The sequence below is a fragment of the Talpa occidentalis genome, unplaced genomic scaffold (genome assembly GCF_014898055.3).
Source record: "Talpa occidentalis isolate TD23 unplaced genomic scaffold, MPIMG_talOcc4v2.1 talOcc4.4, whole genome shotgun sequence".
Taxonomy (NCBI): Eukaryota; Metazoa; Chordata; class Mammalia; order Eulipotyphla; family Talpidae; genus Talpa; species Talpa occidentalis.
In genome coordinates, this window is record NW_023604295.1 from 23,271,467 (window position 1) to 23,299,119 (window position 27,653).

The 27,653-nt window shown below is 35.6% G+C and overlaps 1 protein-coding gene and 1 long non-coding RNA gene across 8 annotated transcripts in view; one reads left to right on the top strand and one right to left on the bottom strand.

The window, feature by feature from the left end:
• The window catches only part of LOC129146721 (uncharacterized), a 73,138-nt gene extending 59,687 nt beyond the window's left edge, over window positions 1-13,451 (bottom strand). The window contains exons 1-3 of the long non-coding RNA XR_008553811.1: window positions 13,323-13,451; window positions 12,425-12,537; window positions 2,882-3,036 (exon numbers count right to left, since the gene is read on the bottom strand). This is a non-coding gene — a long non-coding RNA (uncharacterized LOC129146721). The remainder of the gene's footprint in view (window positions 1-2,881; window positions 3,037-12,424; window positions 12,538-13,322) is intronic.
• Window positions 1-27,653, top strand: part of NAALADL2 (N-acetylated alpha-linked acidic dipeptidase like 2) — a 1,155,955-nt gene that overhangs the window by 398,725 nt on the left and 729,577 nt on the right. The gene's annotated exons all lie outside the window — the stretch shown is intronic.

Consider the following 27,653-nt stretch of genomic DNA (forward strand, 5'->3'; position numbering starts at 1 on the left):
AGGAAATCTTAGCAGTGTCTAGTTGCTGGGAACAATCTCTGACTGAGAACTGACAAGCGATCAGAGACCTTAGTCCCACAACCACAAGGAACTTAATTCTGCCAAAAACTGAATGAGATTGAAAAGGATTCCTGACTCCAAATGAGAGCCTCGGTGTGCCTAACACATAATTTTTGCTTTGTGAGCCCCTGAATGGGAGGTTAAAGCTAAGCAACACTCAGGATTTTGATTCAAGGGAACAAATATTAAATATGTTATTTTAAGCTGCCAAGTCTGTGGTAATGTGCTTTTCATACAAGAGAAAATAAATATAATTTGTAGAAATATCATACACAGAGAATCCTATACTTATATACTTAAATTGACTCTCTTTTTTCCAAATAAAGTTGAAGGTATGAAAAATAATGTTTCTATTTTTGAATGATTTGAAATTTTTGCAAAATGAGTAGTTAAGCATAGTCATAATTTCTTAAAACCATCTTATACTTTTTCCTCATAATTTATGATAGACTTTAATTTTATGAACTGCCAGAAGCAGTGGAGCCTATACATTACATTTATCCATATTCCCAAATGTTTGTTTTAGTAGAAATTGAGTAGGTTTAATGTAGTCTTCTTGTATGGATTGACTTGTGTTTTTGGAAGACAGTTATGAGGAAGTGATATTTGCTTGGATTCGGTGATTGAACTACTGTTAATTATAAAAACAGCCACGTAAGCTAAAGGTGACTGTTCAATTTAATTTATTAAAATGTAATACGAGGAAGACCAAGCCATTAGGTGTGTGTCAGATTTGCTGTATTTTAGATTATAAGTGTTTGGGTGGCTACACCTACTCTCTGTCTTATGGAAATAGCCAGGAGAGTGAGCTCATCAAATTGCAGGTCAGTGTGACATAGTCCTCAGTGAAGTATAACTAATCATTGTCAGAGGCCCACAGAAATTCATTGTGTGACTTTGCACTGTTTTGATTCCTTTCCCCGCCCCAATGAAGATATAAAAATTGGTAGATATTGGTGACTCAGATTTAAAATTCCTCACTTCAGATGAATTCCAAGACATGCCAGGGGTGCATCCTGAATTTCTTTCTTTCATTGGGGATTTATTCCAGTTCCCAAATGAAATCTATGAAAATCATGAACATGATTTTTCATGAAAATCACCAACATCTTGAGTCAGTCATCAAGAAATTGTCCTTGGTGATAATTCTATTCTGGAGATCAAGTATACATGCATGAGATTCTAGACAATTTTGTAGACAACACCGGATAATCAGACTGAATAGTATGCGGAGAAACAAGTGTAAATCAGCCCCTAGGGCAAGCTTCTAAATTCTAAATAGACAAGCAGTTTTATTACTCATCCAGAATTACATGCTTTTATCAAATTTTGACAAAAGGACTAAAGTATAGACTATGAGTTTCATGTGTGTGTGGAGTATGTGGATTGTTTTCATATTCATATTCCCAAGGATCAGGACTATTCTGAAATATATAGGTGGTCAATAAATAACTGTTGAACAAAAGAACTGAGTCATATTACTAGTTCTTCCTTCAAAAAAGATAGCTTATGAAACACAATGCAACCTGCTGTACTAATGGTTGCATTCTGACTGTCTTGTGCCGTGCCTTAATTTTATCTAAAATGTATGTTTATAACATATGTTTATTAAAAGAATTCTGGTAGATTTGAAGAAGAATGAAGATTGTGTGAATAAAAGAGATAATGTTCTTTTCTCTATAACACTAAAGCCTCTCTGTTGCTCCCAGTTAATCTTTTATTTTCTTTTCTTCCAGGCTATCACACCTCCAGTAAATTTTTTCTTTACTTTTCTGAACCCTGTCTATTATTTCCTTTATATTGTGACGTATATAGAATAAGACTGAGCATACTTTGCCAGTAGCAGTTTTAGATTTTTGAAGAATTATTGATCATAGGATTATGTCAATGATGCCTGCATTACACATCAATCCTTATAAAAACAATTGTTACTTCTAAATTACTGAATGAAAAAAATGTGAACACATACAGTGATTATTTGAAGAATCTTTAGAGAACACCAAATGACTTGAACAGTGCTCAGTGACATTGTTTGGTATAAGAATAAATTATTTTTCCAGAAACATATGTACTATAAATTTATATAGAGATATAGATAATCAACAGAATGTTTCTTTTAAAAACAAGTACAGTTTAGAAAATTCTTTAACCCATATTCATTGATAATTTTTTCTGGTATTAAAATCTAGGAAGGAAGGAACATATATATGACTATAGCTACTACCTAATAGAATATGCAATTATGATGTAAAGCCTAATTTATATGGTGATTTGCTAATAGTTTTCCTTCTCTTTCTTTTCTTTTTCTTTTTTGCTTATGAGGTTTCACATAGCAATTTTCTTCTCTCTCTGCCATGTGTGTGAGCATGCACATGCACCCCCCCCACACACACATATTGCTTTATTCTCTACATCTGTGTTGTACAAAGTGTTGCTTTGCCCTGTGGCAATAATAGAGAAACAGCTGTGATTTAGGATGTCAACTTCTCCATTAACATCAAATGCTTCAATGGCAACTCTGAATAATGTTTTAAATAAATGTGTTAAGACTATGGCTGCATTAATATTGGGTGTGAACTGATAAATGTCTTAGGGACAGTGATAAAGATTTTAAACACTTGTTAGTTTAAAGATGAAACTTTCATAATCACCCCTTTTGTTTTTATGAAGTTATATATTAATAGGCAGGTTGAGGAATACTCCATGACCCCCACAAAAACTTTCATACCCTGAATGGGTTCTGCCATCCATCACATAAAGCCAAAGAATATTCTAATAGACTTAGTGAGCATAAAGAGACAAGAGAAAGGATAATAGTTACCCAATGAAACACCCAAAGTTTCCCATCTCTTCATGGGTAGATGCCCAGCCAAACAGGATTGGCCCAAAGCAGAGTCACGCTGAAAAGTTTGCCACAAGTCTAAGGCGCCATCTGGAAGGGAACCATGGGCAAGGGGCAGAAGAGGCCAGGGATGTCTGGAACAAAAGCAGCAAAACAAAGTATACATAAAGATGGAGGCAGCCATTGTCAGCCTCCCCATTTGTCTCTTCCTGACATCTCTTCCAAGTGTCTACATATCTTCACTCTGTATTTCCCCTTCTATGTCCCCCAAGTCCCTGGAGCAAGTCCAAGGCTGAGAAGCCAGTGTACCTTGCTTCAAATGTCTCTCTGCACCATGTGTCTCCTCCAAGTCTTCTTTCTTTCTTTCTTTTTTTTTTTTAAAGATTTATTTATTTATTTATCTATTTATTTATACATACAAGCACTGGGTACAGTCAGAAGCGCGGGAGGGTGAGAGAATTCACCAGAGCCAGAGCGGGGCGCAGAGCAGGCAGAAGGACCGAAGTACACTGCTGAGGGGAGCAGTGGGCGGCAGGAGAGGTCTGCGTGCCATGTGGGACCCTCCTCAGGTGGCCGGGGAGCAGCCGGGGATCGAACCAGCGCTGCAGAGGCTGCGGGCAGCTTCGCAACCCAGCACTCAACCGCTGCGCCACCGGGGAGGTCCCAAGTCTTCTTTCTTTAAACCTCTCTCAAGTCCTTTTTAGCTTCTCCTTGGTGCTCAGCTGCACACTTTCTTAGGTGGACCAGAGAACCTGAAGCCTCCTGTTTTTAGATTACATTGTTCCATAATGAAGGATAAGGAAAAGATACCAAATAATTTCCTCCTCCCTCCCCAACTCCTTTTTTCCTTCCTCTACCTTCCTCTGTCTTCCCCCTTTGTTTCTTCTCTAATAGTATGGATTTGAACAAATATTTATCAGTAAGATTGAGGCAAATGAAAGAAGAATTTTTTTTTCCTTTCTTCCCATTATTGTCATTGCTTCTCTTTTTCTCTTCTTTTGTTTCTGTATATACCAAATCGAAGTGTGGATGGGCTGGGTGAATAGCAAATGAAAAGGGAAGAGAATTTGAAAGATGGGGAAAATTAGAAAATAAAAATAAAGAAAGACTTCCCTGAGACAGTGGTGCTGAACTCCAAAGTGAGCATGACAAAACAAGACAGTACTGAGTCTAGAGCTTGATGCTGGATTATATGAATTTAACAATTAGTTTAAAAATTTTAAAACCTGGGCCTCCCTGGTGGCATAAGGGTTAAGTCTCAGTGCTATCACCTCAATGACCTGATTTCGGTCCCTGGCCAGGGAGTTAACCCACATAGGACACAGCAGACCTCTCCTGTCTCACTCACAGCTCCCCTCAGCAGTGTATTTCAGTGGTTCTGCCTGTGCCGTTCCCCACTCTGTCTTTGGTGAATCCTCTCACCTCCACACCTTTGGCCTACATCCCAGTTCCTCCATGCATAAATAAATAAATCTCTTTTAAAAATTTAAAACCTAATTATTTTTATAGGTAAATCATTTTCCTTAGGCATGTTTTGGTTGCATTTTTCTATTATGAAAGTTTAGATCCCTTTAAATTGTAGATGGGTCTCTCTTATTGAACTTTTAAATATGTGCATATTTACACTTTCCGAGTCTTAATAAATGCATCTATTATGATGATGCAGTTGATGTAATATGCTAACAGCAACATAAATATAGAGAGAATTAAATATTTTTAATATAGAATTTAGACTTCAAAAGAAGTTGTAGTACATAGTGTTGGAGAACATTCATAAAAGACATAAAAAACATTCAAAAGAGGATATTCCATAAAAGACATTCAAAAATGCAGAATAGTAATTGATCACATGTATTTGTAGTAACAATATAATTTAAATAATAACTTCTTATCTAATTATAAAAGTAACATATTCTCAATAAAGGAGAATTGCAAGGTGAACATATAAGAAATAAATGTCAACACCTAGTTATAGCCAAAATTTTTATACTTATATGATTATATATTTATATTTCTTAATTTTTCTTTGTACAATCTGACTTTCTTTTTATACTGCAAGTTATAGTATATATTATATATAATTTATTATATAAAATTATGGCATATAATTTATATATTTTATAGTATATATAATTTATATATTATTTTATAATATATAATGTATATTCATTTTGGGTACTGGATGAACCCTCACTTAATCTCTGACATTCATCAAATTATTTAACCATTTCTGCTTCAATTTCCCCATCTATAAACTAGTGTTAAAGGGACTGGTAATTTTTTTTCAATTTATTTATTTTGTAGAAGAACTGGGGTATAGGCCAGAGGCACAGAGGGGTGAGAGGATTCACCAGAGACAGTGTGGGGAGCAGTACAGGCAGATTCTCATTGCTGAAGGGAGCAGCAGGTGAGACAGGAGAGGTCTGCTGTGCCAGGTGAGGCAGCCCCCTGACTGGAGATCAAACTCAGGCAGTGGTGGTGATAGCGCTGAGACTTTAACCCCTAGGCCACCAGGGAGACCTGAACTGGTAAATTATAAAAGATACAAGTCAGTTTGGGTCATATTTTAGGCAATTGTTTTATGCTACTTACTATGTACCTATAATGTTTTTATTATTGGCAGTCACATCATCCATCCTGTAAAAAGAAACAATATAAAGACAACTTTGTGTTACATCATTACCTACCTAATCAGGCGGTATTTCTTACTACTTAGAAAACAGATTCACAACACTGAGAATGTTGTCACAAAGGAAGCTTTTTATTAGTGAGTCATTAGTGTCATTAGGGAGCTAGTACTCCTTAAAAAAATATTCTCCAGTGTTGAGTCAAGGAAGACTAGATAGGAGGAAAAAAAGGAAACACAGGACGTGTAGGGTATAAGGAGGGTGTCTTCATTCTCAGTTCAGGGTGTCCCAGGCAGGCTAGGCAGTTAGTCACAGAATTATTAATGACCTCCCTGAAACTGTTGCTTGTTGCTCTCTTTCCTATTATTAGTATAAAACAGCCCAGGGGTGATCTTAAGGCTCTGATGTTATTAACATCCTCAGAAGGATAAAAAATATCTCATTAATCTTTAGGCAACCAGCTACCATAGTCCTGAGGGTTGTGTAGGTTAAAGACTAAAGAAAGGGTCATATCCTGGTCTTTGGCTCATAACTGAATACAACTCTACGTACATTTGATGGTTTTTGTTCAACTAATAATGAATATATTATCTTGAATATACAAATATCTATTATATAGTGAATTATATGTAATTATATGATAATGTATGAATTATAGGTATGTATAATGTATATTTAAATTATATAAATATATAACATAATTATTATAAATTAAATATGTATGGTTATAAACCATAAATGTTGGTGTGATATATATATACATAATTATATAAAATATATAAAACCATCATTAGAACAGTGACTCACACAAGCATTCATATCTGGGATGCGCAGCAGATTACTGGTTAAACACTCTACACCTGATAGCTAAAGTGTTATTTTATCCCATTATTTCACTTTCATTTAATTTTCCTGAAAAAAAAAAAACAAAAAACTTTAAGGGTATTATTGAGTCTGTTCTGTGGAGAAAGCTGAGACTTGAGCTAGCAAGTTGAATAAATATCCCCAGATCATACCTACAGGATAAAGCCTACAATCTTCTCACTATACTCTTATTATGCTACTTTGTCTTCCATTAAAAGAGATGGAAGGGCTCCCAGTGGTGCAGCGGGTTGAGTGCAGCGATATAAGGCTGTCTGCAGCCTCCGCAGCGCCGGTTCGATTCAGGGCCAGTCAGGGAGATTCTACATGGCACGGCAGACCTTTCCTGTCTCACCTGCTGCTCCCCTCAGCAATATTTCAGTCCTTCTGCCTGTTCTGCTCCCCGCTCTGTCTCTGGTGCATTCTCTCACCTTCCCGCACCTCTGGACTGTACCCCCGTGCTTGTATAACTAAATCTTTAAAAAAAAAAAATAGAGATGGCGAAGATGGAGAATCTCCTAAAGTTACTTGAGAGACAGAATCAAAAACACATGATCCCTTAAATGGGTGTGTGTGTGTGTGTGTGTGTGTGTGTGTGTGTGTGTTAGTATACAGCCAAGTGTTATTCTAAACTTGCATACTCTATAGGGATCAGGCCGAGTATATGCACAAAGACAAAGAAAGAAATTTAATATAATTAATGTATACATAGAAAAGATAAGAAAAAATATTCTAAATAAAACACCCCAAGTTACCCATCCCTTCATGGGTAAATGCCCCGCCCAGTAGGATTGGACCAAGGAGTGCAGCTAAGGCCTGAAACCTCATCAGATGTCTAAGTCACCTTCTTGTTGGCAACTATAAGTAAAGGGTAAAAGGGGACCGGCATGTCTGGGACAAAAGAGCAAAATCAAAGCACAAATCAAGATAATATCTGCTGTAGCCAGCCTCCACAAGTGTCTATTGTTGGGTTCAGATGATGAGATTCAGTGTGGGGTTCTTGGGTCCCTCTGAGAAAAAATTCAGTAGATGTTCCCATTAATCAGCACATGGCAAGAAAAAAGTGAGCCCTTCATAAACACAGTATTACCATTTCTTCAAAGAGGAAATGCAAATGGCCAACAGGCATATGAAAAATGTTCAACATCCCTTATCATCAGGGAAATGCAAGTTAAAACCACACTGAGATACCACCTCACACCAGTGAGAATGGCACATATCAAAAAAACAAGCAACAACAAATGTTGGCGAGGATGTGGTAAAAAAGGAACTCTCCTGCACTGCTGGTGGGAGTGCAGACTGGTCCAACTACTATGGACAGCTGTGTGGAGGTTCCTCAGTCTACTGAAAATGGAGCTACCTTATGATCTGGCAATTCCATTCCTAGGGATCTACCCAAAAGACACAAAAACATTGATTCAAAAGATCAACTGTAAACAACTGTACACCTATGTTTATTGCAGCACTATTTACAATAGGTAAAACCTGGAAACACCCCAAATGCCCAAAAATAGATGGCTGGATCAAGAAGATGTGGTACATGTACACAATGGAATATTACTCAGCAATCAAAAAAAGATAAGCTCATGCCATTTGCAGCAAAGTGGATGGAACTAGAAGGAATTATGAAATAATTCACAATGGGCTCACTTATGGCAGGAATATAGGGGAACCAAATAAGACATCAGTGTAAAAAATAATAACAGTACAAAACACAACAAAGCAAAAACGGGCAATTATAAATCAGAGACATACTGCAGGGGAGGAAGGAGAGGGATCAGAGGGAGGGAGGAAGGAGCACAGGGGACTGAGGTGATGGTGCACGGGTGCATTGGGGAAGGAAATTCTATGGGGACTACACCTGAGGGGTGGAAGCAAATATTGTTTAAAAATGAACAATGATGTAAAAAAATTAATATAAAATAAATAAAATCCAAAAACAACAAAAAATAAACAGTCTTACAAGACAAGATCTATTGTACAGGTGAGGGGATGTTCTTATATACATTGCTCTTTGATGGAATTTATTCCTTTGTAAAACCTATAGCCTGTGGTCAGGTGAGTTGATCTTCTATGGTAGATAATCCTCTCTTCCCTCTTCCCCACCTCTGTTAATCTTTTCTGATCCCACCTTAAATTCCTAGAAACTTGCATTGCTAGTTTAAGATTCCTTAATCTTTACTACCCCAGCCTCTGGTATTTGTCCTTCCATCTTCAATTTTTCACTCTAGGCTTCCATCATCTCCCACCCACGTGCCTCTTCCAAGTGTCCCTAAATGTCTCTCCTGTGTGTGTCACCTCTAAGTCCCCAAAGTTCCTGTTGCAAGTCCAAAGCCAAGAAGCAACCCAGTCCTTTTCTCCACATGTCTTCCCCTCAGCCGACCTGCCTTCAGTGTTGTATAGTTTACTTGTCCACTCAATTCTGCCCATGGCTAAGTGGGGTGAGAAACATGGTAACTCTTCTTTCTATGGAGATGTCTCTGTTAAAATCATTTGCATATGTGTATGATAGGCTCAAGTAGAAAATCTGAGGTCAGGAACAATAATTTGGTCATGTCAGAGCAGGAGGGCATTAGGGTAGTGGAGAGAAACTGCTGCAGAGTGACAAGTTTTGTACAAGATGTTTATTCAAAACGAAGTATAGCTGGTGAATTTTAATTTGCATGACCAAAGGTTAGGAGACCTTTTCAGGTCACTTATTAACTTAACTCTAATAACAAAATAAAGTCCTCTGACCCTAGGTTTCTTCTCTACCATCCTCATGCTGGACCAGGATGAACTCCCAGGGCATCTATAGAATAAGATGAAAAATCCCGATCTAGGGCAGCCTTATTTCAAAGCTAGTTACTACTTATAACCAGGGATGATGGTGATAATATTTAACCAATTTAAGGACATGAACACTGACTATTGAAAATATATGTCATCTTAAGACTTTACTGGGTCAGAGGAAAGTGATAAACAGATTAAGTCTTTCTAGGAGCGGTCCTTACAGAGAAAAGATTATATATAAATATCTTTTAAAAAAGTATCCCTCACCCAGCCCGTAGAATTCCTCTCATGAAATTGACCTTTTGTCAAAAAAAAAAAAAAAAAAAAAAAGCAACAACATATTTGGGGGGAGCAAATTCTAGCTCCTTTACAGTATAATTAAACATTTAATTATGAAATAGTATAGAACTTAATGAAACTCCATTACTAATAATTCATAAAAGGAAACAGCTACATTTTAGAACCCAGAATACTCAAAAAGATTCCAAGAAATGATACAGTTGTTTTACTGAAGGTATCTGTATTTAATATATTTTGTATAGGAAAATGCTCAATTCATTTTAAAATGAAATATTAACCAGAAAAATTATGATGATAAATAATTTACTTTCTATCTCTGAGAGTCAAGAACTAATTCACAGGGGTGATTGGATTTTTTTCTTTATTTCTCTTGGGTTAAAAGAGACTGTCTGGGGGGGCGGGGGATCATGATCTCAGCAGAGATACTGGCTACTTATTTCATAAAAGAAAAGGCATGTCTGGAGACAGATTCCAAGACATTTTCAGAATTTCTTAGTAAATTGATTTTGACTCTCTTGACCTTTACTTGTACCTCTTATTTTCTTCACAGAATTTTTTGCTTTTCTCTGGAGAGTCTAAATTTTTTTTATCTGTATATTCTTCAACCATTCACAGTATTATAATAAAAGATTTACCAATACCTTCTGTGATTTAACTTGTTTTTGTTTTACATAAGCAATTTGTCATTTATATATTATAAATACATGACACGCATAGTGATATAGCATCTATTTCAGCCGATTTAAATATTTTCATAGATAAAATCAAAGAAAATATTACAAATTAAAAAGATAGGAATGACATAAGGTATAATATTTATGATTCTTTTGAAACACTTTATATTGCTACTAAATCAATGTAATTACTGGATTCTATGATGAAAATCTTTTTTTAAACTTTTTGTTTATTTATGCCTCTAAGAACTGGGGTATAGGCCAGAGGTGCTGGGGAGTAGTGAGGGTGTTCACAAGAGACACAGTGGGGAGCAGAATAGGAAGATATACTGAAATACACTGCTGAGAGGAGCAGCTGGCCAGCCAGAAGAGGGTCTGCTGCTCCTTATGTGGGTCAGCTCCCTGGCTGGGGATCAAACTCATGCTGGTGGCTGATGATAGCTTTATAGCGTTGTGTCTTTAGAGTTAATATGAACTGTCTGTTTTGCTTTGTTTTGTTTTTTTTCTACCATAGAGGTGTAAAATAAGCACTATTAGAAATTTTTAGATTATATAAAACTGCATTTGGTAAACTATAAAATAAGTCTTAGAGAGTGGAGAACAACAACCGTTATTATTAGTTCAGGTTATACCATCTCTGAAGACCTGAAGGGTAAACTATTAGTGGAGATAAGCAATTAAGACAAGAGGGGGATATGGGTCTGATCATAGAACTCTGAACCAGAAGAAACAATAAGAAACCTCTGAAATTGGTGACTATGAGGTAAAATATGTTTTTCATTCTTCAATTGAAGCAACTAATATCCAGAGAAACTATTTTTTCAACTGTGTGGTGTTTACAAGAATTAGAAGAGAGAGAAAAACAAAGTTGTATAGTCAGGTCATGTATTACTTTACAAGAGATGTCTTATATAGTCCTCATGGCAATTATGTGATACAAATGCTATAATCCCCATTTTTTAATGTAAAAAAAAAAAGAACCAAAAGTGTTGAATAATTATGCAGTTAATGTGTTTGTTTCCTAGAAGCAAAATGCAAAAAGTGACTTAACACAAATAGTCCAGGTGGAAAGTCTTAAATTAGAGTTTCAGTATGGTCATGTTTTCCTCTGAAGGCAAAAGGAAAAATCTGACCCAGGACTGACTTTTAGCCTCTGATAGTTTCTTGGTCACCAGTAGCGTAAGTCCAATCTCCACCTGACATTCTCCTTGTGTTTTGACTGTGTTCAAATTTTCCCCTTTTCTATGAGAATTAACCTATATGACTCAACTAATTACATCTGTAGTAATCATACTTCCTAGTAAGGTCATATCCTGAGGTACTGGGGTTAGATCCGAAAATACAAATTTTGGGGAAAGGAAGCCCATATGTTGGTAGTGCAATTAGCATTTAATTGAATTTTTTTTTTAGCCTTTACATTTTACATCACTTGATGGCATAGAAACATTTATACTTTGTTCCATAAGAGATAATTTAATGTAGCACATGTGTTATATATTAGTAAAGAGAAGAAAAGGTTGTACTAAACATTATTTGGTAACAAAATCAGGCAAGGATTGTAACGCCAAAGGTGGATTTTGACTTCATGCTGTTAGGAGTTAAGGCAAAGTTTTAGAAGGGCAAGGTGAAAATAGTGGGTTTTAAAAAAATATTAATCTGTGCATATTATGTAAATTGAATAAGAAGTAAGAAAGAGTGAGGAATGTAGGAAAGCAGTCAAGCTCAGAGGTTCTACCTAAGATGAAGCTTAAAAATATAAGGCCCCAAATAGGTTGTATTGTGACTACTTTGGAAAGCTGTTTTCTAAGACTTGGCTAGTTGCATGTGGAAATAGAGAAATTAGAAATATAGGACTTCATAACTGGGTATCAAGGAAACTGGTAATTTCTGTATGTAGTAAAGGTATTTTTACTTTCTGTTTTAATTTTAATTATATTTCTTGGTTTTCTCCATTGTCCTAATAATAAATTCTTTGCTGATTCACTTGGTGTCCTTAAATAAAAATGGTCATACATTCCTTATGGAATAAGAACATAAAATCAGATTTTCTGATGAAAAAATATGGTGTAATATATAAATAAATCAATTTGCATGAGTATAGAAAAGCATTATCCAAATGATAGATCTTGGAGTGCCTACGTTAACATTGAATTTCTGTGAATGCAACACTGCATTCTTCTGATAAAAAACTTCCATCAGACACTCATATCCAATTTGCTCTTACATTGAAACTATTGATCTAATGTTTCTTAAGTTATTGGGCACATAGGTTATTTTTACTGTCTTACCTGATCATCTTGGCACGACTGCGGGCTACTCTGCTATCACATTGTCATGTTTGCAATATATTTCATCAGTTATGTTATGAAGTGTACAATTTACATGGTATACATTGCCAATCCTGAGCAAAAAAGGGAAGGAATGAGAAAATGAAGCTTTGTGTCTCATAGGAAATAAATATCATTTTCTATATCAATTCAGATTTCAGTCCTAAAAATAATATAGTTGGAGGTTTTTTTTAATAGATGTTCTGTAAAACAAATTAAAATGGCAGATCAATTTTTAAAAATAGCTTTTAAATACACACGTTTAAAAAAATGTGTCTTTGAAAAGTTCAGAGGCAATTTTCAAAGTGGATAAAATAGGGAAAATGGGTTGCATAAAGATAGGATATATTTAAATTTCAAGACTGATATAAGAATCATACTTTACACAGACAAATCGTTTTTCACTGATTCCTTCCTAGATCTCTGACTCTATACTGTCTACGTATTGGAGTCATAGATAACTACTTGATTGGCTAGGGGTATGTGGGACCCAGGAGTCAGTATTATTTAAATTTCAGCAAGTGATTGTTTTGCACTTAGAAGGAGAACACTGCCCTAGAACTTTTATCAACTTGGAAATTGCATTGGTAAACTTATACTCAACAGTAACATTATAATAATATAACATTATAAACGCAGCATTCAATAATCCTGTTTGCTACCAGTAATTAATATATCAGTGAATAAAAAATATAAGAATTTATGTATATACTATACACAAATGCTCATCTCTGTCATATTAAACAAGGACTTCCTTTATCTTAAAGTGAACAAGAACTTACTGAGGAGAAAATAGCCTTGATATTTAGTTGCTTAATGGAGCAGAGAAACACAAAACTGATTAATATTTTCAATTTACCTTCTAGTTTATTTTTCTTCATTTATTTAATGCTTTTTTATTGAGTAACAAGTATGTGCTAGGTACTATTGTAAGTTTGTTGGTGCAGAGTAGTGAATAGAAAAGACATAACTACTCTCCCTCCAAGGAGTTTACATTGTAGCTATGGGAAACTAAAAAGAATTTGGAACTTAAAATCATTGTTTCAATTTCTTTGCTTCTTATAAATCACAATATTGCAGTTAATTACAAATTTCTATTCTGTAAGATATATAATGCTTTAGAAATAGTTAAATTTTAAAATTAATAAAATATTTAAAATTATTTATGATTCCGGTAAAAACTTCATCTTAAAATTAAGAAAATACAACCTGAATAACAGATATTTAGCCACTCTTGGCATCCATATGTGGATCCTGAAATAGTTTAGTTGTTCAAAATGGTAGTAGAAAATGGAGTTGAAAGCTTTACTTATGTTCTGGAAGTATTTTTTTTAGAATTATTTTATTTTTCTTCATTCAGCATATGTTTTATTTAAATTTTGTATAAGAACATTAACTGCCATTCAGTACAATCAGATATGTCCTGCACCCTATTCCGAAACTCATCACCCTATATGCAAAATAAGAAAAAGCTGGAAGACAGATGAAGGAGAAAGAAGTCAGAAGAGAATAAGCAATTAAAATATGCTTCTGTGTGCAGATAGAAGTGATAAAGTCTGTCCTTGAGAATACGTTGATTTGAAACAGTGGAGCACAAACCTTATTGTTCATTTGAGAGAAACAGAAATATAATGATCTTTACTAAGAGTTAGTATTATGTTCGGAAACATTAGCATTCAAATTAAGTGCCATGTGTAAGATTACTGTGCATATTTGCACAAGACTGAATAAAACATCCAGGAAAAGCAACGTCTATATGAAGGCAATGCTTCTAGTCTTGTTTTTCTGTAAATCTGATCCTGGCAGTAGATTTGAATCATTGAAAACCAATTAATATTAAAATTGACCGGAGTAAATGCAAATTATAAAATAAAAGATAGTTTAGTATTTTATTACAGTAAGGGATACTATGGATAGATGACATGTTTAATTTCCTAGTATAATCTGTTAGAAAAATAAATTTTGATAACTAGTGACCTATTAAAATTGAATTCTAGATTTACTGAAATAAACCTGTGACTCTCAGAATATTGCAGTGCAAATGATGCAAATTAATCTAAGGACAAGTAGGATTTATGGTCTTATTTCTATATTTGATACTCTAAGAATCACCTTTAAACTTGTTGACTTTGACCTGCAACTTTTATAGACAGAGTTGAAGATTAAATTTGCTGCTATTATGGAATAAAAACTGGAGAAAAATGAGGCTCAGCTATGATAAGATCTTTGTTCATTTGAAGCAAAGTAATTTCTTGAATTTACTAACAATGAACCACTCAAGAAAGTTTTCTTGTCTGTTTTGAATTTCAATAAATATTTTAAACCCACAGGTAATGCACTTTTTTGGTTGGGGGGGGGCACAGATAATATCTATTATTAGGTAAGATGTCTTTTTGTGAATTGTTATTTACTGCATTTATTCATACTCGTGCAAAGCATTTTTACACCTATTTTACCAAAAAGTCGAAATTCATTTTGAGATTAATTTTATCATTTTCAGTTTGTATTCTTTATTTTATTTACAAGTATGTTCAATTTTCTAATGGTCCTAAAATAGCAGTTTCTTAAAAGTTCTCTTGGGAGAATTAATATTCAAAGTATGGAAATTTATACTTTGCTATTTAGAAATTGAATAAAATGTACTGATTGAAGAGGATATTAGTCCTCTTTGGGATGACAGTAAATAATATATATCAAATCTAGTCGTGGGTTTTTCTAAGTATCCCATTTTTTTTAAGTATCCCATTTCAGAGAAATATCTTTTAAATATAGAATTGTACAAACTGAAATGTTCTTCCAGATGGACAGTCTTTCAGAAAGAATTTTTTTTTCTTTTAGATATAGAGAAACAAGGAATGAAACATTCTATCTTACTTTGTTTGCCTAGAAAATGTTAGAGCTCTTGGACTTTGTAGCAGGTCTCTTATTTTCTTTCAGTCTTCTCTACCAGACAGGAAGAAAATGGGGCATTTAAAAAACACAAAACTTTTTTAAAAAAGCAAAAATAGATGTCCACACTTCTGTGTTCTCCTCCACCAGAAGAGTCTAACTGGGGTGGGTGGGGAGGAAGTGAATTAAATTTATTTTGGAAACGAAAGCAAACCAAACCCTCTCTAATCTTTCTTGTAGAGTCCCTATGTTGTGGGATAATACAAGCTATTAAAAATAATGTCAAGAAGTTCTAAGAGGATTCAAGGGGGGAATGGGTGGTTTATGGTGGGAGACGTGAGAAAATGTTTATATCTATCTATTCACCATTTCTGCCCCTACTATGAGCCAGAAGCTATGTTATATAGATGCTGGAAACACAGAAGCAGAAGTAGATCAATTATTTGTTCTCTTGGAGCTTCTCTTTAATGGTGTGAGAAAGACTCAAACAAATAAAGAATTATAATTGTAATAAATGTCATGAAAGGAAGCTGCACATGCAATGAGAGATTAAGATAAGGGAACTGTCACAGAGATCAGTGTGAGTGATTCAAGTAGACTTGGAGAAACCTCCATTCTTCTGAGGATTTCTGTTGTTAGATAAGGTTTAACATATATCCTCTATAGAAAAATGTATAAATCATACATTAAGATAGAAGAAAGACACGGCATTAAAAAATAATAAATTTACTTGTTTTCCATGACCGACAAAATAAAGTACCACAAACTGTGTGGCTTGAAACAAAGCCATTTAGTCTTTTATAGTTCTGCACACTAGAAGCCTAAAATCAAGGTTTCAGAAATGCTGTCCTCTCTCTGAAGACTTCAGGAGAGACTCCGATCCATGGTTTTTTTCTTAGCTTTTGGTGTGGCCGGCAATCTTTGTCATTTCTTAGCTTTGTTGATATGTCACTATAATCTTTACCTCCATCATTACGTGGTGTTCTCTCTATGTGTCTCTCTCTGTGTCCAACTTTCCCTCTTCTTACAGGATATCAGAATTAATAGATTATGTCCTGGACATAAAACCAGAAGCAAAAGTTCAATTGGTATCACCTCTCCACGACTACATTTAAACATTCTTAACATTTCAATATAACAACCAAACCCAAATACCCGATTTATTTGTGTAGACGATAATATTTTTTTGGAATAATTACATCATCATATGTCCACATATATCATGTTTTGCTTGACACTTAAATTTCTGGATTTTGTTACCAATAGATGCTTTATGCCTTCTATAAATTAAATTCTTGCATTTTTTATGGATCGGCAAAAATAGCATAATAAAATGAAAATAACATAGAGCCTTATGTTAAGAATGTCACAAATACTGGATGGTAATAGAGACTAGTTGACAAAAATTTCCTCCATAAAGGGGTAGGAAAATACTACCCCTATATGAGTATACTGACTTCAGATTTAAAGATCTCATCTGTGTAGAGATCATCAATCTGTTTTATGGTTGATATCAAAAATTGAATTTTTTTAACCATACTGTCATTTAATTAATGAGTCATTTTCAGCTTGTCAGGACTTTAATTTGATTTAGAGATAGGCCTTATTTTTAATATACCTCATTTTTCTAAGAATTATATTCATAATTTATATAGTTTACAACATTTATGTTTTATTATCTGCTTAAGAGGCTCAACTACTCTTCACAACATTCATCATTTATAAATGGCAAGCAGTGATTAAAACTTGATTTTGCACTAACTTGTCGGAAGTGAAGAGACCAGACTCTATGGTAATTCTTTGTCTATTTATGCTTCAGGATTTAGAAAGCATTGTTTATACTCTCCTATAATGTTTACTGATTCTGGTAGTTTGGGGACAGAATGAAAAAAGCAGTAGATAGAAAAAAATACTAGGAAAAGAGTGGCCAAAAAAAAAAAAAAAAAAAGACAATACATGATACCTAAGAATACATAATTCCTTTTTTATGAATATTTCCCAGATATGTCATTTTAGATGTGTTTATACAGCTAAACAAATTGATTAAAAAAGATAAGTAAAAGCATAAGATTGTTTTTCCAATGCTGTAATGGAAATAATCCTCTTAATGTCACGTATACATTTCTTTATATTTTTAGTTTAGAAAATTCAATCTTATGACATGAAAATAACACATAACTTTAATGCGTTTAGCTTTTTTCTTTCAAAAAGCTACTAATCTTTTGTCTTAATTAATAAGCACATCATTCATTCAGGGAGAGCAGTTGTGTGGGCTTCTCTGTTCCTTAGTGTTGGTGACTTGCAGGTTTTTTAAAACCCATACTTCATCACATAATTTTCTGACTTCAATTATACTTTTAAGGATATAACAGGTAATGAATAATAGAATTGTTCATAGGGTTCTTAAGAGTTGCAATAAAAAAATGAGATAAAAACATTATAGCATTTTGTACTAGAATGTCTTATATTCAACAAAGTTGCATATCAATATTTTAAATCTCTGCTTTAAATATGAACCTTTAAATTTTTCTTACCCTAAGACTTAAAAGATAGTGAAAATATAGAAAAGTAGTGATTTATTTCAAAATCTAATAATAAATCCTATCTGGACTAGGTGAGTAATTGGAAAAAGGAAAAGGATAATATGATCATTAGTAACATGTAGAACATATTAAAGTGGAGACACTTTCAACTTGCTATGTGTCCTCAGACAAGGAGTCAGGAGATTTGGGAAGGAAGAGGAGGCACAGAAAATGCAGTAACCCATCACACTGGAACACATAACAGTAACATTTCTTTTTATTAAATCAAAGTGAATTTTAATAAAACAGATTTTATGCAATGGAAATGACATTGCCCATTTTCCCCCTTAATTAAATCGCTTAATTTACCTCACATATCTTCTTTCTGAAACAAGCTGAGTTTATAATTTTTCATCACTGAGTAGTATTTCATTCTGTATATATACCACATATTCTTGATCCACTTTTCTGTTTTTGGGCATTTGGGTTGTTTCCATATCTTGGCTATTGCAAATAGATTTATATTTGCTGTAAACCTAAATATGGGAGTGCAGGTTTCTTTTCAAATTAGTGTTTTTGCATTTTTAGGGTAGATAAGTGTCAGTGGGATTGTGGACTATATGGCAGATCCATTTTAATCTTTTGAGAAACCTCCACACTGCTTTCTTTAGGAACTTTCTTTCATTTCCACCAACAGTGTAAGAGGGCTCCTTTTTCTCCATTCATGCCATTTCCAGCAACATGGATGGAGATGGAAGGGATTTTACTAAGTGAAATAAACCAGGAGAAAGATAAATGCCAGTGGTGTCACATATATGTGGAAATTAGAAGAACCAAACAAAGAGTCAAAGATAAACTTTATTTTTTTAATTTTTTTTAAATAATAAATTTTATTTTTATATTCCCCATACAATTGCAACCCCCACCCCATTCTAACCCCTATCCCTTCCAAAAAGTGTCTCTGGTTCATAGTTTTTTGTTGATTTTGATTTTCACTTTCTTATAGTTATTCATTTTCCTGGTCCCTTATTTAAGTTTTCTAGATTCCTGCTATGAGTGAGACCATCCGGTATTTTTCTTTTTCTTTCTGGCTTATTTCGCTGAGCATGATCCCTTCCAGCTCCATCCATGTTGCTGCAAATTGCATGTGTTTATCTTTTTTGAATGCTGAGTAATATTCGTGGTGTATATGTACCACATCTTCTTGATCCAGTCATCTATTTTTGGGCATTTGGGCTGTTTCCAAAACTTAGCTATTGTAAACAGTGCTGCTATAAACATAGGGGTGCAGGTGCTCTTTGGAATTGATGTTTCTGTGTCCTTTGGGTAAATACCTAGGAGTGGAATTGCTGGATCATATGGAAGCTCTATGTTCAGTAGGTCCAGAAATCTCCACACAGCTCTCCATAGGGGTTGGACCAGTTTGCACTCTCACCAACAGTGCAGAAGAGTTCCTTTTTCTCCATACCCTCGCCAACATTTGTTGTTGCTAGTTTTTTTTTTTTTTTTTTTTTTTTAAAGATTTATTTATTTATTTATGCAGGCACTGGGTACAGTCAGAAGCGCAGGAGGGTGAGAGAATTCACCAGAGCCAGAGCAGGGAGCAGAGCAGGCAGAAGGACCGAAGGACACTGCTGAGGGGAGCAGCGGGCGTCAGGAGAGGTCTGCGCGCCATGTGGGACCCTCCTCCAGTGGCCGGGATGCAGCCAGGGATTGAACCGGCACTGCAGAGGTTGCGGGCAGCTTCGCAACCCAGCGCTCAACCGCTGCGCCACCAGGGAGGCCCTGTTGCTAGTTTTTTTAATATGTGCCATTCTCACTGGTGTAAGATGGTATCTCATGGTAGTTTTGATTTGCATTTCCCTGATTGCAAGTGATGTTGAACATTTTTTCATATGCCTGTTGGCCATTTGCATTTCCTCTTCAGAGAAGTTTCTTTTTAGCTCTTCTGCCCATTTTTTGACAGGATTATTTTCTTTGTTTTTGTTGAGTCTCATCAGCTCTTTGCAGATTTTTGTGATCAGTCCTTTATCATTAGTGTTGTGTGCAAAAATGTTCTCCCAGTTGGTGGGGTTTCTCTTTGTTTTTGTTATTGTCTCTTTTGCTGTGCAGAAGCTCTTTAATTTGATGTAATCCCAGCTGTTTATCTTTGCCTTCACTATCACTGCTTTGGGTGATGTGTCTGTAAAGATGTCTTTGATGTGCATATCACGTAGTGTTTCGCCTGTATTTCCTTCTATGTATTTTATGGTTTCAGGTCTTATGTCTAGTTCTTTAATCCATTTTGAGTTGATTTTTGTGTATGGTGTGAGGTAGTGGTCAAGCTTCATTCTTTTGCATGTAGCGACCCAGTTTTCCCAGCACCTTTTATTGAACAAACTTTCTTTGCTCCAATGCATAGTCTTTGCTCCTTTGTCAAAGATTAGTTGACCATAAATCTGTGGGTTTATTTCTGGATTTTCTATTTGATTCCATTGGTCTGTATGTCTGTTCTTGTTCCAGTACCATGCAGTTTTGATGATTATGACTTTGTAGTATAGTTTGAAGTCTGTGAGTGTGATGCCTCCATTCCCTTCTTTTTTTTTTTTCAGGAGAGCTTTGGCTATTTGGGGTTTTTGGTGATTCTATATGAATTTCATCAATAATTGTTCTATTTCTTTGAAGAACATTGAAATTTTGATTGGAATAGCATTGAATTTGTATATTGCTTTTGGTAGGATGGCCATTTTAATAATGTTTATTCTTCCAATCCATGAGCAGGGGATGTCTTTCCATTTCTTTGTGTCTTCTTCTATTTCTTTTAACAGTGTTTTATAGTTTTCTTTGTATAGGTCCTTTACCTCTTTTGTTAGATTTATTCCCAAATATTTGATTTTTTTTTTGTTTTGATAATAAAAGGGATGGTTTTTTTTTATTTCTTCTTTTTCAGATTTATTGTTTGTTTATAGGAAGGCTACTGACTTTTGCGTGTTGATTTTGTATCCTGCCACTTTACTGAACTGATTGATGAGTTGAATTAGTTTTTCTGTGGAGTTTTTGGGGTTCTCTATGTATATTATCATATCATCTGCAAATAGTGATAGTTTGACTTCTTCTTTAAAATGAACAAAACTGACCATTGATCTTAGTCTTTCAGAGGGGGAGCAGGAGAGAGAGGGATGAAAACAGGTATGTGGTGGAGAACACAATGGACTAAGGTGAAGGCCTATGGATGCTTTTCTGGAAGAAGGATTATAGTGACTTCACATTAGAGGGGAGAATCATATGCTATCAAAACTTTCAATAACAATAATAAAAATAATTGAAAAATAAACTGAATTAAGTTTGGGGTCCATAGAATGTTTTTGAATTGCCTACATGGGCACTATTACTCCCTTCTCTTGAGTTGTATACTTGCCAATTAACCGACTTATTGAAAACTAGCAGAATCCTGATCATTAAGAGAGCTCATTCTGAATCCTCTTTTATTCAGTGGTTTTGATTTGTGCCCACAAACAATTATCTGCAATCATGACAGGCAAGAAAAGTCTACTAATCCTAAAGAAGGGAGAGCAATGAGCATTAAAATAACAAAAAGAAAAAAATGTCAAATTGAGAGATGTGTGAAGGCGAAAAACTGGGAGCTAAAATCAAAAGCCAAAGAGGAAAAGAGTAAACCAAAAAAGACAGAGCTTGATGAGGATGAATTTGATGATGGTGATTAAACCAACATGTTTAATCATTTTTCTTTGGTTGAGATTATCTTCATGTTTTTGACCCTGGAATCATTAAAATCAGTCAATGTGAATAACATTATTTGAAAACTCCCTTTATTTTAATTTCTAATCAATTCCAAATATAAAGAGTCATCGGGGCATTGCAAATCACTTGATTTGTTTTCTGTAACAATAATAGCTAACATTTATGCAGTATTAATTAAATGAAAGTATTATGCTATGTAGATTTACACGTACATTAATTTGACCCTCAGAGCAACCTGTTATGGATACTGTTATCACATTTTATAGTTGGAGAAACTGACACAACCAAACCAGGGCATATTCATCAGGAATCCATAACATCCATCACACCAAACATTCACAACAGTCAGATTGTCTCATGGGTTTCGTGAAATGAAGATAACATGATCCTTTAGATTTTATTTGATTTCTGGGCTAAACATTGTATACCTGAGGAAAAACTCAAGTTCATAGAAGGAAAAGAACTTCCTCAATGATCTGCAATTGGTATGCTTTCAGAAAATAACTTTCAGGGCTTAATTTAGGTCTCCTGATCTGTATTCAGTATCCTCCAACATAAAATTTTGAGATTTTGCCTGGAGACTTCAGAACCATAAACAAAACCTTGATACATTTTAAACTTTGTTTTCAAATCAACATAACCATTGCATAGTCTCTACTTACACATTTCATATGAGTACTGTAAATAATCTGCATGTTGAACAAGCATCTTTCAAAATACCTAGAGATGAACCAAAATTTCAACATATGAGAATCTCATCTTTGGTCAGAATTTTTGCATATCTGAGAAAGCACAAATATTTACTAGGAATAGCCTCCCCATTGTAGGAAAACCTGTGATTTCAATCTATTTGAATATGTACGTCATGCCTAAAAACCTACTTGCAATACAAACATCAAATTGTATCTGCTTGTACTAACAAAGACGAAGATTAAATATCCATTAGAAGTAAAATCATTTATCAAGCTGTAGAAATAAAGAATTTTTATGAGGAAATGCAGTATCTAGAGAGTTCATCTTGCCTGAGAAATAATAATTTAAAGACTAACTTCATAATTACTTGAAAGGTCAACACTTTCAAGTCAGTGTCTTAAAATGCACATGTAAACACCATAGTTATTGATAAATTTTTGACTGTTTTTCCAGCATTTAGTGAGTTAAGTCCATATATATTTTACTTTTAGAGTAAACTACTAGAGCTACTAAGGTAGCTAATTTGTACCTAGGAATTTCACATAAGTGTGATATACTTTCTCCTGTCCACTGATCTGACATTATAAAAGTTTTCTAAAATTAAATTTACTTTATTAAAATTAAAATGCAGGCTAATGACAGCAACTAATAGGAAGAAAATTATATGCTTAAGAGATACATATTTTTCAATTTCCTCTGCAACAATTTATTTGTATAATTGTCTTTTTATATTGTATATTCTTTTCTTAAGGAGTCTTGGTCTTGACATTTATTAGGTTTATTTGAAATGTATTAGATTTTGTGTACTCCGATTTACTAAAGAAAGCATATCTCTTGCAATACTTACTCATAAATGCATCAGTTATTCATTAAATAAACCCTTAATTAGTGCTACTGACTATATTATTCCCTGATGTTAAAACGATATGGTCACTTTATCAAAATAGAAAGAAATTTAATTGTGAGAGCTATTTGCAGAATAATAAATACATTCAGAAGTCATACCTCTGAGTTGTACCTGATAAGCATTTAGAATGCTAATTAGCTACTGCAAGTGTATCATTAAGTAAAGCAGACCAAGGTTCGGATGCAGACATTTTTCAACATTTAAGTTATTATCAAATCATTATTCTTATATATAACCTTTTGCATTGTAGGCTTTAGTAGATTTTGTGAGAGGATGCAGTGATACTTACATATTCCCAATGGAGAACTACTTATTTTAGAGTTAATTACCTTTCATTGGTGTGTCAGATAGGTATACTTGAAAAATGTGAAATCAGTTGTTACTCTGAAGTCAGCTTCCACCAGAAGAATATAATACCTATTAAAATAAATAAGTGTAGGGTAAAGAAAAATATCAGGCTTTTCTGCCCTTCCGCCGTCAGGATAGATGATGGATCCTTGTCCTGAATGCATGCCTGATGGCGGGCACCTGGAATAGGGTGTGGGCATAAGTAGATGGGATTCAGCTGAGCTAAGACTGTGCTTTTAAGGGCGGCGTCACGGGGACGCCAGCAGCAGTAGAAGCCAAGAAGCCGAGAAAGAAGCCGAAGCAGAAGCCGAACGAGAAGCCGAGAAGCCGCAGAACGAACGCCATAGAGCCCAGATAGAGTGATTTGCTGGGGGCTGGGAGGCCTGCCAACCTCCCGGCCCCCCAGCACCCCTGCCTGCCATATGCCTGGTGAACCCTAATAAAAGACCTGCAAAAACCCACTAAGGACTCTGACTCCTCCTTTACCCTGTCTGCATGGGATCAGAAAACCTGCACTGTGTCCAGTCCTGCCCCTACAATAAGTTACTCTTCCATTTTACCAACCATGTACAAAAATACATAAAGGAGTGAACTTGCACCATCTCTAAAATTGTAGTATAACAATTACCCTTGTGGTAAGATGGTGCCTTAACCTATTCTCACCACCACACACACATTCTTTATTTTTTCTCCTCTACTCTCTTAGTTTTTTCTTTTTTTGTTTCCTATGCTGAGTGGAAGCCAGAATCCACAAGGATAAACAAAGAGATTTCAGTCCCTTATTTCACGGTAAGAATTATAATAATAGCTATTATTTTAAATTTTTTTTGGTATGCTGAGTATGCTCAATTACCTTACAACTCATTTAATCCTTAAAACTACCGTGTCCCCTGTCAGTACCTATCATTTTCATTATACATGTAAGGAGAGTAGGCGTTTGAGAGGGAAAAGTGATTTGCTCAAAATTATGCAGCTGGCAGGAGCCAGAAAGCAAAATGCCAGTTGCACTATATCACAGCCATATCTGTAAAACTGCAGCATGCATTGAAAACTTGAGTCCCAATGTAGTGCCAGGAAGGCACAGAGCTGGTTCTCTATGAGCTGAGCAGATGGGTAAAAGAGTGTCCTGGAGCCCTCGGCTTTTTCAGGCTTTTATTGAATTTACCAGGTACATGGCAGACAGGGGTACCTGGGGGGCCGGGAGGCTGGCAGGCCTCCCAGCCCCTGGGGAATCTTCACTCTTTCTGGGCTCTCCAGTGTTTTCTCGTGACCTCTGCTTCTCTGCTGGTTCCATTTGCTCTCTTGCTTGTTCTTCTTCTGGTGGTTCAGTTTCTCTGGCGTCCCTGTGATGTCGCCCTTATGAGCCCAGTCTCTCAGCCGAGCTGTATCCACCTATGCATGCCGACACCATACTCCGGGTGCCCACTATGAGGCATGCATCTGCAGGGATCCATCATCAGTGCTAATGGCGGGAGGGCAGAAAAGCCTGATAATCATTTACACTCACTTAAGGGGTGGTGTTTTCCATCGATCCCAGGCTGGATCGTTTCACCATTCGTTCTAAGAGTTTAAAAGAGAATTTGGGGGCCCTTGGCATCATCTTCATAGATTTTAATAATAAGCAGGGGAAACAATCCCACAGGGAGACAGCAATGTGAGCTCCCTACCCCGGGGTTACATAGCCTTTTTATCCCCCCAGCCACAGGTGTGCACACTTGCATATGTGTGCACGCCCATGCTCCACACCCTCGCACCTTCTGCATTAACACAATCTGGGCCACAGATGATAGCCACAGAAGCTAGTGGTGTAAAAAGCCTGATTAACTCATTTACCCTGTAAGTGGGTAGCTTGGGTGACCAATCAACTTTTACTGATTGTCTGTGGGATTACTTCCTCTACCCCACCCCCATCCCATGAGTGCACATGCATGACTTCAGTGCTAAAAAGTTTCAGACCAACTTTCAGGTATGTATAATTACAAATCAACCTGTATATACAATATTATATTCACCACTAAAAGTGTAATTTTATCCTTTACCATACAGTTGACCCCCCTTTTTTAAAGATTTATTTATATAAGCACTGGGGTACAGGCAAAAGGTGCTGGAGGGTGACAGACTTCACCAGAGAGCAGGGAGCAGAACAGGCAGAAGGACCAAAAACATTGCTTAGGGGAGCAGCGGGAGAGACAGGCGAGGTCTGCTGAGCCATGTGGGTATCTCCCTGGCCGGCCAGGAATCAAACTGGCACTGCAGAGGCTGCTGACAACCTCACAGTGCTGTGCTCACCCTGCTGCACCACCGGGGAGCCCCCAGTTGACCCCTTTAACACAGTTTACTCCCCCTTCCTTCTTCTCTTCTGGTAACCACTAATTTGGTCTTACATGTCTAAAATTTTATTTTTATTTGGTGCATTTGCTGGTTGAGAATCTTAAACTGGAATGTGTATAGTGATTATTTGAAGATCTTGTTACTCCCAACTCTGGTTTAGATTCTGATTGAGTAGGTCTAGACTGGGTCTGAGAATCTTCATTTCCATCAAGCTCACAGATGATACTGTTGTTACTCATCTATTTTTACTTAAATATAAAAGTAACCTTGCCCAGTCTCAGGGCTCACCTAGACCTCATCAATCAGAATCTGCATCTTAACAAGATTTCCTAGGTAATTCATATAAATGAAAGAGCTCTGCTCTAGTCTATGTATAATTAGAGTAAGATAATTTTCACCTGCTGATTGTTTCCTTGCGTGAGTCTTTCTGAATATAAGCAAAACTGAACACTCCTTTCACCAATCTGCCTTAGCACACCTTTTTGGGAGTGTAGACGTTTCTTTAGCTGCACACTTAACCTATTGACTCATTCCTTATTTTTCCTAATACTCTGTAATTTACTTGAGCTCAATATTGGATGTTCATTTTTGTGACTAATATTTTACTCAAAATTAAGAAATATATTCCACTCGAAAAAATTAGATGCTCAGCTTTAAATAGTCATTTACTTTCAACAGTAAAATTGTCCATCAAAATATATATGACTGTGACAATAGTAAATTACTCTCTTGAAATTATTCCCCTGTGGCACCAGAAAAAAAAATATGTATTTGCAATAGGTGCTTGGTTTTGCTGAGATACTGCTTAAGCATAATGAAAAGGTTGTTGAAATTAAAGTTAGTTGTTGTTTTTATGTTTTTACTACTTGCTAGGCATTGTTCCAAGTTATTTGCATTTTATCATTTAACATTCATTCTGTAATCTATGAAGTAGATACTGTTGTTATCAGGTGAAGCAACTGAGCAGAAAAAAAAAAACAAAACTAGTAACTTGTGTAGGTTCCTAGTGCAAGTAAGAGGTCAAGTCAGGACTATAGATCAGGCAGTTCAGGTGCAGGACAAATGCTCAAAGTTACTACATGATGCAGTGATTGTTTTTCAGTCCATATTTGCTTCCTTTATAGCTCTAATCACAGTTAAAAAATTACTTATTTTTTTTTTTTTAAAGATTTATTTTTATTTTATTTTATTTATTTATACAAGCACTGGACAGTCAGAAGTGCGGGAGGGTGAGAGAATTCACCAGAGCCAGAGCGGGGAGCAGAGCAGGCAGAAGGACCGAAGTACACTGCTGAGGGGAGCAGCGGGCGGCAGGAGAGGTCTGCGCGCCGTGTGGGACCCTCCTCTGGTGGCCGGGGAGCAGCCAGGGATCGAACCGGCGTCGCAGAGGCTGCGGGCAGCTTCGCAACCCAGCGCTCAACCCCTGCGCCACCGGGGAGGCCCAAAATTACTTATTTTTGTTTTCTTTTTCAATTTGCTTTCTTCTCAAGGTTGAACTTCCTTTTGAGCAGAGATCTTGTTTGTCTGGTTCCTCCTTATGTTGGCTATACTGGGTAATCAGTAAATATGTGTTACATGAGTAATTAACAATAAAATATATAAGATTTGTAGCATATATATATATATATATATATATACACATATGAAAAGTATAGGGGTCCTTAGAAGAGGGAAAGAATAAGGCTGGCTGGGAGAACTGGGGTATTCTAAACTACTTTTTTATATTTATTTATGCATACAAGAACTGGGGTACAGGCCA